Genomic DNA, 17,159 nt, shown 5'->3' with positions numbered 1-17,159 from the left:
GCTGCTGATGTGGCTTTGGGCCAGTCCCTTAGTCTCAGTTCCCCATCTGTGCAGTGGGGATAATGGCACAGGGGCATGGGGAGGATAAATGCATTAAAGATTTGTGAGGTACTCAGCTGCTACGGTGATGTGGGCCAGCGAAGTACCTAAAACACAGAGAGAGATTTCTGGGCTATCTCCCACCATACTGAAGAAGACTGATTAGATGATTGTGAATTTTTCTCTTCTCATTCTCAGTTCTGTAGTTCTAAGGAATCCCCACACCCCAACACGCAGTGAAAGGCCGATCTGAGTGCTGGGGTACTGTAGATGGTACGCAGTGTTTCTTAGGGCCCAGTATCTGTTAGGCTGAAAGATCAGCAATTCTGCCAGATCTTTCTGGCGTTCTAACAGCTTCCACTTCCACCCTCTGTGTGCGATTGCACGGGGTACGGGTCAGGGGAGCTGATGGAATGCGGCAGAGGTGAAAGCTGGATTGGACTGCAAACCTGGCACAGCAAAGCATGAGTCCCCTTATGCGTGTGGGGGGCGAGAACGTGAATTGCAGGGTCGGATCTCCATTTTTGGAGGATTTTACTAGAAGTCCACATTGTTCCAGCTCATCATTTCAAGTGTTGATCATCAAACCTTCCTCAGTAGTCAGCATGGTGATGAGAGACCCTGGTCAGACCCTCCACTGTTGTAACTCAGCCTCACACTGTTGAAGTCAATGAATCTATGCTTGTTTACCCAGCTGAGGATCTGACCCCTTTTCCCCTCCCATCCCCCTTAACAGGGCTTTAAAGTTACAGCCAGCTCCAAGCTTCAGAGTTTATTTTGCTGTGTAACAAGGGTGTTGTAAAGTCCTCCACGTGGCCTTGGGGCCTGTCCTCAGCTGTAGTTAATGTTCGTTAAACTGTACAGAACAATTTTTCCTCCAATAGTGCCAGCCCTGTGTTGCTTATCAGAAACTCCTGATCTTTATGGGGATCCTAATAAACCCATCCAAGGCCTAACAAACACTGCTGAATTATAGGCTAGATCAGGAAGAGACACAAATTTAAATATTGTCTCCCTTCTTCCGCTCCCACCCTCCCCCACAGCAAAAAAATAAAAAAAATACAGCCATTCCCTTAAGTAACCAGATAATGGAACTAAATATTGACACACGTCTTATTATTAAATTATGGCAGTGCCTAGTATTGTTTGTATTGGGGAACAAAAAGATAGTGGCTTCCATAAAGAGTTGACATCCTAGCAGAGGCCCCAGCTGAGACTGGAGCCCTTTGTGCAAGGTGCTGTACAAACACAGTGGGTTTTGCTTTACTCAGATAAAAGGGGAGGGTTTATAAAGACCGGGTGAGCTGTCATGTCTAAGATTCTCATGTCAACAAGGTAAGTTGTACTTTAGCACAACTAAGCCCGTGCTAAATACAACTAGCCGTTGACGATGTGCTAGTTAATCAATTCTGAAAAACCCACCTTTTATGCTAGCCCAGGTAGGCTCCTAGTAAGCGACAGCCCTTGCAATGTAAATAGACAAGGGGTAAGAGGAGAAACAGAGGCACAGAGAGGGGAAAGGCCCAAGGTCACCCAGCAAGTCAGTAGTAGAGCTGGGACTGGAACCTAAGTGTCCCAACTCTCAGCCCAAGGAATGACCCACTAAACAGTATTTGCAGGCTCCCCCCTCGCAAAAAAAAAAAAAAAAGTCTCTGAAAAACAGTCTGTTAGCTGCCAAATTATTTAATCTGTTGCTGGGATGCAGCTGCCTTCAGCTACTTGGACTGTTCTGTTCGTGGCCGCGTTTCCTCGTAAGCTGAACAATATAGACCTCGATAACCTGCCTGCCCAAGTGGACTCTTCAGCTGGTTTCCTTCTTTTGGGGGTGGGGTTCTTGCCAGGCAGGGATAGCTGTCTTCTGGGCTCTCATCCTGGGTTCTAACGCTGAGCCTTTTAAAGGAAAAAAGAGATTTAGCCAGTGAGCCTGTGGTAAAAAGGTATGTGATTGATTTCTGGCCTTAAAGGGACCATGATGGGTTCGTAAGCCTACCCCCTGCTCTGTCTGACCTTTTTCATGATAGGTCTGTTTGTAAACTCCATGTACCCCATGCACTGTGCAGCTCTCTTTAATGACAAACCAAGTGCTACCAACCTAGCTAGCATAGGCAACCCACCCTACAATGACGGAGTGGAGAGGGCTGCATCCCGGAGCTCACAGCCGTCATGAGCAAAGTACTCAACGGCATGCTAGAATCCCGATTCCTTAGCGAGCAGGATGAGATGGGAGCAACTGTACAGCATTGATGGGAAGAGGGAAGCGATTTCCATTGTAAAGAGGTATAGGAAATGGACGTGATTAAACCTGATTGAGTGAATGATAAAGCCCTACCGTGGTGATGCCCCGTTCATAGTGCAGAGTTGGATCGGAATGTGTTGGTTTTAGCTGCTTGTGTCTTCGCAAAAGTCTTTTATGTGTGTGTTAAAAAATCCTTGCATAGAAAAGGAGAATTGAAAGGATGGGGGTGCAAAGTGGGCAGCAGTGCCTGTGTCGGGGGAGGATGCGTCTATACATAGTGGTAAAGGCTAGAGATTCATTGGACGCTATGCAGACACAGAATGACAATTGACAGATAAGTTGGGGGTGGGGTGGGGGGAGGGAATCTATGCAGTCCTTGACTGCTGGCTAGACTCCTGATGCTTTGGTGAGTGGGATAACGGAGGAGTAATTGATGGCACCAGGACTAATGGTTGCAGAAATGTGTAATGAAAGGCCAGGGGTGATGCGCTCCTAACCTGGGCTGTGTACTGGAGATTGCAGAGGTTGTGTGTGTTTTGAAGGTGATGGCCTGCGAGTCACACCGCTCTGCTCAGAGGATCTCTGTCAGCCAATGGGCAGCTCAGATCTCGGCAGTCTTGTGCCTCATTGCAATTCGGGCTGGGAATGTCCTGCTATGTCAGAGCTGGGTTACGTTGCTCTGGGCTTGATTCTCTGCCTCGTAAATAAGGGGCCCAATCTTCTGTTGCCCTGTACCTTGTGTCATCACTGACCCCATGAGGAATGTTGACACCCACGGGTGTAAACGGTACAGGGAGAATCAGGCCCCCCGTGTACTGTGACATCAGCATTAAACGTAACAAACCGAGCAGATGGGAAAATGCCAAACTACCACTTGGAACGATGCAAAAATGTTCATGTTGTTCCGCATTTCTCATGTTGGAGGTAAACAAAGAGGCTTTGTGCTTTGCTGGGTTGTGCTTGCCATCGCATAGTGCAGCGGGATCCAGGTGCCCCACGCTTGCTCTGGCATCCCCTACTAAAAGAATACGGGTCTCTCTTTGGGGGCTGGTCTGTGTAAGAGAATCAGAGTCTACTATGGCTTAGTTCAAGCATTAGAACCTTATGCATTTAGCCCCAGAGTTCCCTGGGTTCAAACTCTGCGCGAGTCAAGTGTTGGGGTGGGGGGCATTGCACTGTGTTTATCACTCATCCACAGGTGCGTGCATGTGTAATAACACAACACGTACTGCCTGTGTCATTTCTGGATCTCAAAGCACCTTACGAAGGGAAACAGCGGGAACGATTTCAGATTTGCCGAGCATCCCCTGTTGGTGAGAAGGTGCTGAATGGAACTCTCTGCTTTCTGGTCTAGGCCGCGCAGGACCGGAATGATAGACTCCAAAGTGGGGGGGATTTGGGAAGAACACCAAAAACATAATGGTTGGGAGAAAGGACGTCTCCCATGGAAACGGCAATTACTGAATGCATTTAGCTTGGTTAAGGTTGGGGTGGGGGTGAAAACTGTCAGGAAGCCCTGGAAGGGTGTGTGACCTACACCCTTCCAGTGGCCAATGCAGAGGTGGCTACTGCCAGTTAGCAGAGCGACTCCATTTGCTCAAGAGCTAGCGGCTCCCTGCTTTTAGAGCAAGAGGTCTTTGGGGAGCCTGCCAAGCCAAGATGGGAGGCTGAGGCATGAACATCATGGAGGGAGGATATGTGGGGTTGTATGACCAGGAGCCAGGGGATGCAATTAAGCGGAGGGCAATGTAGGCCGGCTCTGGCGGGGCAGAGTGTCGTAAGGATGGAGTGGTGTCCCAAGGGAATGGAAGTGGAGTGGAGCAAGCACTGCACACTCGGCGGCTGGGGTCGCAGTCTGCAGTGGTGAGGAATGGGGTAGGAGCCTGAGAACTCCTTCCCCTCGGACATGGTGTGAGTGGCCCCGTGCGTTCGACAGAACAGTGAGACTCATGCTTCTCCTTTTGGAGCCTCGGGAAGGTCTGGCAGACTGAGCGCCACACCAGTGGGGCTCTCTGTGGGCGGTAAGGAGGGAAAGGCTTCCAGTCTCGGGGGTGCGGATGGAACTGGGCCCTGACCTTCCAGGAGCTGAGCTGTGGCCTGAAGGGGCCCAGTACCAGCACTTGGGAAATAAAAACAATGAAACCCTTGAAACCAGAACCAGAGGCTGGGTGCGCTTTTCATTGGAAAGGGAGAGAATAAAATATAATAAATCAGAATAAAAAATAAAAACTGGAAGCGACAGAGAAGGGGGTGGGGGAACTGCAGGGAGCCCTGGTCAGTGCACATTCTTATAGCGCAGTATCCTCCCCCTGGGATGTGCTCAGCTCCGCTCAGCAGCGTCACTCCCCTGCTTCCCCTCTGCGCTGCTCCCCCGTCTTCCCTGCAGCATCCCCCGGGCTCCCCCGCTCTTCCCTCCTCCCTGGGAGCGCTGAATTGGCCGCGCATTACAGCCATAAATCTGCTAAAATAACATGCCACAGGGGCTCATGAATAGGTTGAACTTTGCTAAACCTCTTCATGCTCGTTTATCACATGGCGAACGGGGAGGATAGAACCACCCTTGATGTCATCTCTCTCTCCCTCCCTGATACCTCTCCTGGGAACCTGTCTGGGCCAGAGCCCTGATGTCCAAGGTGAGTAAATGACATGGAATGGGGGAACTTTACTCCCTGGATGGATTTCTAGTCACCTGAGAAGACATTAGATGCTCAGGCCTTAGCATCATCCAAAGAGGGGGCTGTTGCTATGAGAGGCTCAGTCCAGACTCAAATCAAGGCGTGGAATATAGAAAGGGTGTTGGGAGAAGGCGCCGGGGCTATTAAATTGCAGAGAGATGATCTAGGGAAGATCTGTGGCTCCAAATACCTCTGAACGTTAGGAAAGTTTGGATCTGGGCCTGCTCTACTCATCTGGCTGCATTTTAAATAAGTTTAGCTAATCGGTGATGACCGGGGCAGCCTGCTAAGGAGCAGAGGTGGTGGCATCAGCTCTCCTGGACAAGGTCTGACCAGGATGGTTCTGGTGTGATAAAACCCCATGTGCCTGGTTAAGCCTGCTTGGCCCATGCTGAAGTCTTCACCGACCTCCAGATGAGCTGGAAATGGGAGCTGTGCAAGCGGAGCGTAGGCTGTCTGTGTCGCAGGGCAATGTGTAAGGATCATGGCTCTTCGTGTGGATGTAACACGCCTGGCACCTCTTCCAGGGTCCTGGGAGCCTGGTTGTCAAAGGTGGGTATGGGTCTCAGATTGCACATTCAAAGGGTTGGGGAGTGCGGATCTAGGGCCTGGGTGGGGGAAGGTCGGAGTCTGGAGGGGGGTTTTCCCAGTCAGACCAGAAGGAAAGCTAGCAGATTACAGTCTCTTTTTCTCCCCCCTGCAACTACTAGTGACCTCAGCAGGACCGTGTGACGGGGGACTGTAGCAGCGGGAGGAACTCCATCAGTCCAAGAGCTCCAAGCCATTAATGAGATCAGCACACTGTGCGTCAGGCAGCAGATTCACCAGCGATGCTCCCTCTGTCTCCCTCCTGACCTCCCTGGCTACGGGCAGGAGAGGAGATGGGCCGGGGTCCAGCATCTTGTCCTGGCAGTGGGACGTTCTCCATCTGTTTTGTTCAAGTGTCCCTGTGTCCCAGGGTGTGTCTGTGCTGCAAGACCCACCTGAGCAAGCTTTAATCGAGCAGGCTTGGGGGCCGGAGCAGCGAAACCACAGCAGTGTGAGCTTCAGTGTGGGCTGGCTGCCCGAGCAATTACTCAGTGGCCCATGCCCACGCCGAAGTTCCTGCTCCCCTGGCTCCAGTACCCAGCCGGCGAGGTTAAAGCTAGCTCATGTGTGTCTACACGAGCTGCAGTGACATCCAAGCCCCATGATTGCTGCGTGGGCTTACCATTAGCATCGCCAACGCCACGTTCTCCTGATGCCTAGAAGGTCAGATTCGGCATCTCTCCACTCCCAGCTTACCATCCCCTTCCAGTATCACTTCCCCGGCCACGTTGAGGTTTCCCTGTTGGTGCTTGTTCATCGACCTTTTCGTGCCCAAATGTGTCCCAGAATCCTTTGCATTGGTGCACGTTTCTGAGGCATGTGGGAATGGTATGAACTGAGCAGAGGTGGGGCAGGGTCCAGTGAGCAGGAATTCCACAGGTAGAGTGAAGAGACAAAAGTGCCCACCCAAGATCATGCACTGAGTCTGCAGCAGAGATGGGTGTCGAACCAGGAGTCCTCACTCCCAACCTTGTTACTTTAGCCACACGACCATCTTTGCCTGTCCTGCAGGGGAAGCCCTATCATTTGGTGTCATCCCCAGGAGAATGGTGTTTTATATATAGAGGCTAGTTTCCTTCTGGTTGTCCATGCCGTGAGGTACAGCGAGCGTGGTAATGCCCCAGGCTCTGTATTGGTGGCAGGAGGCTAGTTTGCGCATAATCTGCTTGGCATCATCATAACCTGTGCCCTGAGCAGCATGAGCCATGGGGCAAGATTCATCTCTTAATTTCACTGGTGTAAATCCGGAGTAACTCCGTGGAAGTTAGTTGGATTTACAGTAATGTAACCGGGCTGTGGCCTGGTAGCTGGTGGTTATTCTGTGTGTGCTGGGTATGTTTTCCAGAAATAATGTGATTATGTATCTGACCTTGGGCTATTCGCATCCTCCTCTTACAAGGTGATTATTTTTTAATGAGCAGCTGCTGAAAAGAGAGGAAAATTAATTATTTCTGCCTTAAGATTAGCTCTGGGAGACTAGAATAGCTCTGGCCCAATCAATAGCATCTTGCCAGTTGGACGGAGCTGCGCAGCCCTGCAGGGCACTGTGGGGTGCGGTATAGACATGGCACTGGGAAAGGGAGGCTGCTGTGGCCCTATGGGGAAGTGCGTGAGTCAGAGGAGGTTGTCTCACCTATATTTGTGTGGTGTAAGGTCTGGAGTTTGGAGTCAGAACAGAGGCTTTGCTGGTGCTGCACTGTATATTCTCATGGAAGCCCACAGCAAAGGAAGGGGAAGGCAGCTGGTGCTACTACTGGCAAACGTTACCTTTTCCCGATACAGAAATCTCAGCATTCATGCGTGCAGTTTGCAGCACAAGCTGCAGTGAGCCCCAGTCGTGGTCTGTTTTGGGGGAATACCGCCTATTCCACTAGAAAAGGGGGGTATTTATTGTCTTACATCAGTGTTAGGGTGCAGTATAAAACCCTAGGGTAAGTGGACTATAGTAGTACCTAGAATCCTTGATCGGGTTTGCCCCATAATGCGGGGAGCTGCACAAATGTGTGGTAAATGACAGTCCCTGCTCCAAAGAACATACAGTCTAAAAGGACGATTTTACATTTACCGGTGGGGGCACCGGGCTGGCAGCTGGAACTCCTGGGTCCCGTTCCTGCCTCTGCTGCTCATGGACAGTAACAGTTATATTGATGCAATGCAGAGCTCCAAGCTTAGCAGAACGCAAGCCGAGAATGAAGTGCCGCCGTTTTGAAATCGAGCCCGTTCTAGTGCTGAAGTGAAGGCAGAAGCCGTAAACAGCATGTGGGTGGGTGTGGGGTGAGAGAGGAAAGCTCAAAGGGTCTTGTAGAGACCGTTCTATGCTCTAAGATACCCCATAGCAAGGAAGAGCGTTAAGTGTTGGGAAGCTCAAGGAGTCATGATTCTTCATGCTCTGTGTGACTTGTGGTCAGATTTTCTAAAGAGCTTGGTTTCCAAGTACGCAGCGCTACCAACTTGATTTCATCGCGAGTCTTGCAATATTTAATGGCTTTGCTTAAAGCCCCAACTGTTGAAATCAGGAGATTGCATTAGAATCTCAATTTTCATTTTTAACAAAAGTTTCTAGCTCTTGTAGTTGCAGAGAAAAGCTTGAAAATGAGAAAGAAAAGCTTGAAAATGAGAAACAAATACATCCTAAAGGCACAGAAACCTGAAAGCGTCTCAGAAGAACCACTGATTTTAAAAAAAAAAATCTCATTTGGGATCTGACCCATGATTTTTTGAACACTTGACAGCACCAAATACCCAGTGTTCATGAATGACATTGCAATACTTTGGGCCAGATTTTCACAAAAGCTCAGCCCCCCAATGCACAGAGCTCTCATGAAAAATCTGGCCACTTCTTTTGATGCCTAATGAGGAGCAATGGGAGTGCTGAGTACATCTGGAAAATTATGTGCCTCAGTTTCCCCAGTCTGTAAAATGGGAGTGGAAAAACAGCTTGGAGATCCTCAAACAGTAACTGGTGTGTAAATTCAAAAGGAGATGATTCTAGTGAATGGCATGGAAAAGCCATTTGCGAATGGAGTGCTGCGGGGATCCCGGCTTTTCAGGCAGCCAGGGTGGCCTGCAGAAAAGAAAGATAGTCAGAAGGCTGGTGGGGAACCAAGGGATCTTGGAGAGGCCCAACACCTCCCAGAGGGAACTCATTACACTCTGCAAGGCTGCTGATGGGAGAGGCCGCAGGTGACACTACCGGGGCCTGAACCGCTGAGGTGACAAGTGCCCTCAACATCCCCTGGAGTTGGAAGGAGTCCTGGTCTCTAGCACCTGGCAGGATCTAGGCCCCAAGCCAGCCATATGTCCCAGCATTTCTCAGTGTGCGGCACGCCCCCCTGGGGTGGGCACAAAGGATTCACTGGGGGACATGGAGGATCCATGAGCTGAGGTGAGTTAACATTTACCGGCGTGTCGGGGGGGATTGTTTTCATTTTCCTGAAGGGGGGGCTCAGTTTTCAAACACTCAGGAGACGCTGCTCTGACCCACCTGGGCAGACCAAGCTCTGGGGTTGTACGGTGCCGAGCAGTGGGGCCCTAGTCAGAGGCTGGGTCCTTGGTCCATGGCGCTACCGCACGATGAGTAAAACACAATTTCTCTAGCTAGAATACTTGTCTGGCCCCCATCATCACGGTACCTGAGTGCCTCACAGTCTTTAATGTGCTTCTCTTCACAACCCCCCTGTGGCCCAGGGCCAGGCTGTTATCCCCCTGGCACATGTGGGGCACAGAGACTAAGCAGCTTGCCCAGGGTCACATGGGAAGTCAGCAGCAGAGCAAAGAATTGAATTTGAAATTATCAGAAACATTTTCAGTGACACAGACTCCTTCATCCCCCTCTCTCTGATCTAACCCTTGTGCAGCACCATTGCCTGTTGCATCCATGGCCATAATATATCCGGGCATTACTGTGTGATATCTAAGGGACTTACGCCAGGGATGTATTTATCCATGTAGACTTGGAGCTTGTTTAGGCTAGGGAAATTAGCACCAGTCTAATTAACGTGAGTGCATTAGTGCAAGTGGCTCCATCTTGTGCCAGTGTCATGAATTGCTTACCTTAGGAGTCAGATAGCAGGGGGTGTGACAGAAACGTATTGAATGCTAACTGGGCTGGAGCTTCTGTTCTCCCTGTCCTGTAATACAAGCTGAAGGAGACACTCCATGAAATTTAAAAGGTGAAGAAATTCAGAATGGATTAAATCCAGTATGTTTTCACACTTGGAATTAGACTGTGGAACTCACTGCTGCAGGAGGTCACTGGGGACCAGAACGTAACAAGATTCCAAGATGGACTGGACATTAATATGGCTATTGAGGGAAATCCAGAGTTACCATCATTAATAACAACCCATTTTGCAGAAGGGATATTGACTCTCCTGCTTCAGGGCTTAAACCAATGTCTCCTGATTAGGGAGCAGAATGAGCCCTAATGTAGGGGGCAGAATATCCCACATTTGCATCCTGCCCAGTTCTTACACTTTCCTCTGAAGCCTCTGGTGCTGCCCACTGTGGGAGACAGGATACGGGACTAGATGGACCTGGGGTTTGATCCCGTCTGGCAGGTCCCATGTTTCTGTTTGCACTGGCTGTAGCTGCCCTGGTTTAAAAGAGCCCGAGTGTTGAAAGGGACTCAGCGTGTTCATGCTTTGGAGCAGGGGCACTGTCCCTTCATTGCATGTGTGTGCAGCAGCTCGCTCAATGGGGCTCTGAGTCCCAGACTTGAAACCTCTAGGAGCTACTGCAGTATTAATAGTGAATTCGGTTATGTATAAACCCTTGTCTTCTACCACCCACCCTCCCACCAGAATAAAAGATTTTGGCACAACACCGTGTGACAGGTGAAAGAGCTACTCGAGAAAAGCTTGCTCTCATTTGACACAGGAAATCTGTGCGGGTTTCTAACAGGATCAATAATCCATCCTATAAGGCATGTGGCTTCATCGCTCTGTTTGCCGCCCCCCTACCCTCCATTCCGCACACCCCCTCCACACCCCCAAGCCTTGCCTATTCTTTCCCTGTATTAGCCTTTGGGCTTTGTTAGTTGCAGGTTGAGTGGTTCAAATGTGTTAATTCCCTCCCTTGGGGCTCTGTCCAGTGTTTGTAAATTCCCAGAGACGGGTTGTCATTGGCCCGCACAGCACAATGAATACAGCAGAGCGGGCTGCTGCGCCGGGTCCTGCGATCCAAGCGGCTGCTTGTTAATTCGTTAGAATAACAGGGCTGCAAACAGCTCCCTCCCCCTCAGCCCCGAAAACTTTGTTAGGACTGATGGGGACTTTCCTCTCACATCCTCCAGAGTGAATTCTCCACCTACTGACTGTACCTTTACATGGTGCATGTTGCCTTTTGAATATCCCACACACTTTGCTGGGCACCAGTCCCTGAGCTTTTAGTGGCAGGAGGAATCGTGGGCAGCTCATCGAGTGATACGGTTGTCGTCTGGGTCTCGAGAATATCTCTTGATCTGGCAGATTCCAAGGTTGCGGGGGGGCTTGGTTGTTGTTTAATAGGGTAAACCCAGCCCAGAGCGGTGAATGAATTCTCTGAGCCATCAGAGGCCCTGTCTGCATTAAGGAAATTCGCGTGGGCAGAGCCCCACTGCTATGCCTACCACGTTGCAAAGCTGTACGGTGGCCGTGCTGCATAGGTGCATAGCTGGGCAGCTTCCCCCTCCCCGTCACATACCAAACTGAGCTGCGTCAGTGTGAGGAGCCCCTTTGTGCTTGTCTGTCTGCATTTGGGGGCGTCCCTGGTGTGATTCCAAGGCTGTCGTGACAACGGCACAAATTTCCTTAATGAGGGCAGTAGAGCTGGTCACAATTTTATGTTAAATGCTTTTGTCTGTGAAAATTGGCTTTGTTGTCCAAACAGAAATGTCTGTGGGAAATCTCCACTTTCAGTCAATGTTTAGGGGCGGTTAATAGAAAAACAGAAACCCTTGTGGTCCCTTCTAACCCTATGATTTCTATGAGCATTTTTTTAATGTTGCTGTATTTTTTTACTTTATTTGTTCAGGTTTTTGGCAACTGAAGGATTTTGGTTTTCCTCAGAAATTTTTTAGTTTTTTGACAAAAGCCTGAAAATATTTGTCATTTTTTTTCATAGGACCAAAAACGTCTCCTGTCCAGCTCTAGGATGAAGTGCCAGATCCCAGTCAGAGTCACAAGGGGTAAATCCGGAAGTGGTTGCGTTAAAAGCCAATTGACTTACTCTAGATTTACACCTACGTACCTGAGATCAGAACCAGTCCCAAAGCCCCAGTCAGTCTCCTGCTGGGATGCCCTGGGCCCTTGTTTAACCTCTTCATTTCTTTTTTGGGGCAATCCTGCCATCTTTACTCAGGCAAAATTTTCGTTGTCATTGTTGAGGGTTCCAGCTGCACGGCTTTATTGACAGACAGAGGATTTAAAGTGGCACCTTCAGTTCGTTTAAAATGTTCCAAGGGGATTTTTACTTTATTTTAAAACCGAAAGGTGCAGTGTGACCTTGCTTAGCTGAGTGTCAGTTGTCCCTGAGCTCTCGGTTACCTGAAACAATGGCCTCTGAGCTGTCTCAGTTGCAATGAAAACTACCTTGATTAGCTGAGCATATTCAGTCCCCTGCTCAGTGTGTTTTCAGTTAATCAGACTTGCACTGATTTAGGACCCATAACAAGAGATTCAAGGGGACTTGGTCACCATTCTGTTATCCCCCGGCCACGTTACAAACCCAGCTCCATTAGATAGAGGAGAAGGGGTTTCAACCGTGTTCCAAACCTGAGCAAGTGCCTTCAGAAGGTGACAAGACCTGCCGGTGCCAGAGACTGGAACCTACACTACAAACTAGAACCATGTTGTACCTGGCTCAGGGGAGAACTGTGGTGCAGGCCCTGGACTCCATTGTTGTGGAGTAGATGGATGCTGAGGTTTAGGGAGGGTTGCCAACTTTCTCATGGCACAAAACTGAACACCCTAGCCCTGCCCCTTCCTGAGGCCCCGCCCTGGAGCTGGGGACGAGGCCTTTGGGGTGCAGGAGGGGGCTCCAGGTTGTGAGGGAGTCTCAGGGCTGGGGCAGGGGCTTGGAGTTGGGACGCGGGCTTACCTGAGGCAGCTCCCAGTCAGCGGCGAAGGCGGGCTAAGGCAGGCTGCCTGCCTGTCCTGACACCGCGTTGTGCGCGCCCCAGAAGCAGCTGGCAGGTCCGATGCTATTAAGCGGGGTGGGGGGAGCAGGAGGCTCCGTGCGCTGCTCTTGCTGGCTGCAGGCACTCTCCCCACCCCCCCAGCTCCCATTGGCCGGTTTCCCAGTGCGGACCCGGTGCTCGGTGTGGGAGCAGTGCACAGAGCACCGTGACCCCTCTGCCTAGGAGCCGGACCTGGTGGCCGCTTCCGGGGCGCAGCGTGGTGCCCCAGGACAGGCAGGGACTAGTCCGACTTAGTGCCGCTGACCGGACCTTTAACAGCCCAGTCGGTGGTGCTGACCAGAGCCACCAGGGTCGAAAACCGGACACCTGGTCACCCTAGGCTTAGGGCTTTCAAAGAGGTCTGGGGGAGTTTGGTACCCTGAATCCCGCTATCCCTGTTTTGTGCTTCTAGTTTTACCAATTCAGCTGAAGTTGTCAGGCGAAGGGAGAGACACTGCAGCGAGTAGAGTGAGCAGAAAGGTGTGTGTGCGGGGGGGTGTTCCACAATAGGAAATGTTTGTAAATGCAGAGAGGACTGGAGCAACGCTGCTGTTCTTGGGAGTTGGCATTTTTCTCATTCTTTAGCATTCACACGCACACGCTCTCTGTCTCTCCACACGGCACTAGACCCCACCCCCGCCTGTTCCAGAGCAGATTTCCCGCTGGTGTTATTTACAGCCCATGAAATCCAGGTCACTCCCCGCTCAGAAGCAACCAGCGTCCCACTCTGGGAATGCTCCACGGACTAGCAAGGGCCCTGCTGAACGACTGCAGCTCTCTGCCCTGCTAGGAGCTCCAGCGGTTATTTACCATGCGGGAGTACGTAGGCACTGTGTTTCCTCCTCTCCGGGCTCAGCGAGAGGGCCAGCGGGGGCTGCTCTGAACCAGAGGCCTGTGAGGGACAGGCTGGAGTTCTTGGTTCGAGCCCCCACCGCTCTTGTGCGGTGGAATGAAGCCAGCGCTGCAGGACTCTGCTGCTGCCACACAAACCACTTTCCCAGACACGCCCTCAGTGGTTCCTTGTAGTTTGAAACGGTTTAATTGGAGACCTGGAGGGTGGCGATGTGGGCCAGCCTGCTCCTGAATGGACTCGTCCCTGCCCGGGAGCCCAGCTTTGAGGGAGGGAGGCAGCACTGGAATGCAGGTAAATGCCTCCCGCTGCACACTCCCCATGGGCCTAGCCATAGGGCGGGATTCTGCTTCCAGGTCCAGCCTCTCTGCCCTGCTCCGGCTGCAAGGGGAGAATTGCCCGGCGCAGGCCTGCTGTGTGTGACCCTGTGCTGCCCTCCCCCACAAACCCCTTGGCGGGGGGCATGACAGGGCACACAGGCCCCTCGCATGGTGCTACAGAGGCCCTGGGCGGCTCAGGGCTGCCACGGAGCCCTCCAGAGACTGCCACCAGTTAGAGCACCTCCAGCTGTCATTTAAACCCGGGGTCATTCCAATCCCTGGGGCATCCCAAGGGCACAATGGCGGCTTAAAGCCACTTCCCCAGGACTGCTTCTTGAAGAGGGCCAGCATGGCATTGTAGCGTTTAGCACACTGGGCCCCTGGATTCTGCTCCCAGCCCTGCTACTGCCCCTGGCTGACCTCAGCCAGCTCACTGAGGCCTGCATTTGCAAAAGTATCTGCCAAGTTAGCTGGCCCAACTGGAGGTACCTGGGGCCGGTTTTAGCAGGGCTGAGCACCCACAGCTCCAACTGGCTTAGTTTGGAGTGTGGGGTGGACACCTGAAACAATTTAGAGGTCACTTCCAGAAACGTAGGCCTGAGCTGCTCTCTCTGCCTCCATTTCCCATCCGTCCAGTGGGGATAACCCTCACCTGCTTCAGTCTGTGCTTGTCCGGGCATCGTCAGGCTGCCCTGTGGAACTCAGCCTGTTCTGTAGGGCAGTACCGATTCTGTTCTATCCAGGTTCCCACGATAGTGGAATCTGTCTGCCTTCTGGCCATGCTCGAAGGGGTGTGACTAACGTCTGTCCTGTATGGGTCATTCTCTCTGCCCTCCACTCCCTCGTGGGAGGATTGGGTGGCCCAGTGTCTTGTTTTGGTGAGGTCTTGGCTCTGTGAGAGCCTAGAGGTCTCCTTCTGCTCATCTCCTTCAACTGATGCCTCAAAAGCACATGTCCAGGCAGAGTCGCACATGTCCAGTCTAATTCTGTGGAGCTGAGTGAGCTGATCTTTGAGGACTTTGCCAGATGCTCAGAATCCACTGTGCTTTCGATCTCACGTAATGCGATAAGTGGCAACCTTGTTAGCACATGTCTGCGCACAGCGGATGGGTTTAGTTCTGTCCTGCTTCAGGCTGTCAGCATAGCAATAACCTCGGAATCTGTGGGTGTTCCGTGGTCTGTAGCTGATGATAATATTTTAGCTTTTCAGTTAACAGCCTCTTTCATCCTGAATGCCCCCTACAAACTGCCATTAGAATAATGCAGTCTCACTGAAATGCATCCAGCCCCGGGGTGGAGGACAGCAATTCCTTGCCGCACAGCATGCTGGACAATAGTTTGCACTCCAGTTGCATGTCTTGCGAGAGACTCTCCAAGAGCTTTGCAGAGGTTAGCTGAGCCTCGCAACACCCTGTGAGGTAGGCGGTATTGTTAGTATCCTTCCTTTTCTTCAGATGAAGAGACTGAGACCCGTAAAGAAACTTGCCCAAGGTGGCGCACAAACTCAGTGGCAGAGCTTAGGAATGGAATCCAGGACTCCTGACGCCTGGTGCTCTGGCTGCTAGATGTGCTCTCATTCTCCAGAACGGAGCGTGGGCAGGAAGAGAAAGTGTGGGCAAGGGCACTGAGGAGGGCATGGGAACTCCTTAACGTCCACCTGGAGCAGGCAGCCCCTTGGCTTTTAAGGTCTCACCTGGATGATTGACACACAAGATGGAAGGGCCAACCCAAAGCAAATGCACCGCGGAAGTCCTGCTTTCAATTCCGTGTTGAGGTCTTACATAGTGCAGAGGCCTGGTGCACAGGTGTGAATTTCACCCACGATTCATTGCATGTCACCAGGCCTTTTCCTCCCTGGGCAGGGCGTGACCCCTGTGGTTTTGGACAGCCAAGGAGCATGTTGGGGCTAGAGGGGGATCTGTCCACTAAAGACCACACCCTTCCTTTTATTTAGTGATAACACTTTGATCATTTGTTTCCATAGCAAGCAGGGCACTGAGATGCCTTCAAGCCACCCCCATCTCCAGGCTTGAGAGTGACTGTGGCCATGTGCCCCCAGAACCCCAGTCTGCAGGCACAGATCTGCTCTCCTTTATTCGAGTCCTGGCTGCTACACGTGGTTCCACTCACAAAGTACGAGGGGCAGTTCGGGAGGCTGCTTGGACCATTCTCAGCCGTCTCTGTTAATAACACGAGGAGGCGAAACCAAGAGAACCTGGCGCCTCATGAATACGGGGAAGAGGCAGGGGCTTTGTTTTCACCCACGCCTGCGAAAAACTCAGCACCTGTTTGTCAATCCAGCGCAGCGGGTAACTCACGAGGTGGCTGGAGGACAATGGGAGTGTTTCGCAGTGAAATGCAGAGGGAGTAGATTCCTCTCCTGCCCTCCCCCCAGCCTTCATAACTGTCCCCTTCATTCAGGCATCCCCGTAATGGAGGTTTTCCGCTGCTCCTGGCATATGTGTTCCACATTGTAGCAGTGCTGGCTAAGGACACATGGGAGCGAAGGCTTCGCGGGAGCGTATTACCCTCCGCTGAGCCGCTCGGCTGTCTCCAGTCAGAGTGCTGCCGAATTGAATTATCGGTTTAAATGACATAATTGACTCAAGGAAAGGCACAAGCTGACCCTGCAGAACACACATGGGGGGGGATATATATACAATCTGTCCTGAGCCAAGGGGTGACCTGGTGATGTTGTGGTGGGTAACTCGCACTTGCATGTGGTGCTCTTCTCCAGAGAATCTGGAAGCATTTTACAAACATCCGTTACACTTGTAAGGCAGGCCCCGGTGACGCTTTCCCCAGTGTGCTTAGCCATGGTCAGTCAGCAAGCCAGTAGCAGGGAGAGGCTTAGAACCCAGGAGTGCTGAAGGCCCCCCTGCTGTAACCACTAGACTCCACACCCATCCCAGCGCGGGCGATAGAACCCAGGAGTCCTGACCCCCAGCCCTCTTGCTGTAACCACTAGACTGCACTTCTCTCCCAGAGCTAGGACTAGGACTCAGGAGTCCTAACTCCCCGACCAAGTTAATTTTAGTTCAGTGCCTTTGAGAGGCTTGGATGAAAGGGCCATCCATAGACATGCACATTTTTATTACCAAAAACATCTGATCAGTTGAGCTGTCGGTTGCAGTTACTGCAAGGGTGTGGAGTCTGAACTAGGCCATCTCGGCACAGAGGCTGTAGCAATTTAACCAAAACTGTTCCTAAACCGATTTAGTGAGATCAGGACAGAGTGTGTAGACAAGGCCGTGGGGACACACTGCAGCTATTTAGTTGTTCATGAGGTTTCTTG

The 17,159-nt window shown here is 51.5% G+C and overlaps 1 long non-coding RNA gene across 1 annotated transcript; it reads right to left on the bottom strand.

Annotated features, from left to right (window-relative positions):
• Positions 1-1,738: 1,738 nt before the first annotated feature.
• Positions 1,739-11,096, bottom strand: LOC140900675 (uncharacterized). The gene is made up of 3 exons (XR_012155692.2): positions 10,859-11,096; positions 9,592-9,680; positions 1,739-1,929 (listed from the first exon to the last, which is right to left on the bottom strand). It is a non-coding gene; the product is annotated as an uncharacterized LOC140900675 (long non-coding RNA).
• Positions 11,097-17,159: the final 6,063 nt, after the last annotated feature.

The sequence above is a fragment of the Lepidochelys kempii genome, chromosome 20, assembly GCF_965140285.1.
Source record: "Lepidochelys kempii isolate rLepKem1 chromosome 20, rLepKem1.hap1, whole genome shotgun sequence".
Taxonomy (NCBI): Eukaryota; Metazoa; Chordata; order Testudines; family Cheloniidae; genus Lepidochelys; species Lepidochelys kempii.
Note: the sequence above shows the minus strand (reverse complement) of the source record. Positions and strands in the feature narration are given on the sequence as shown.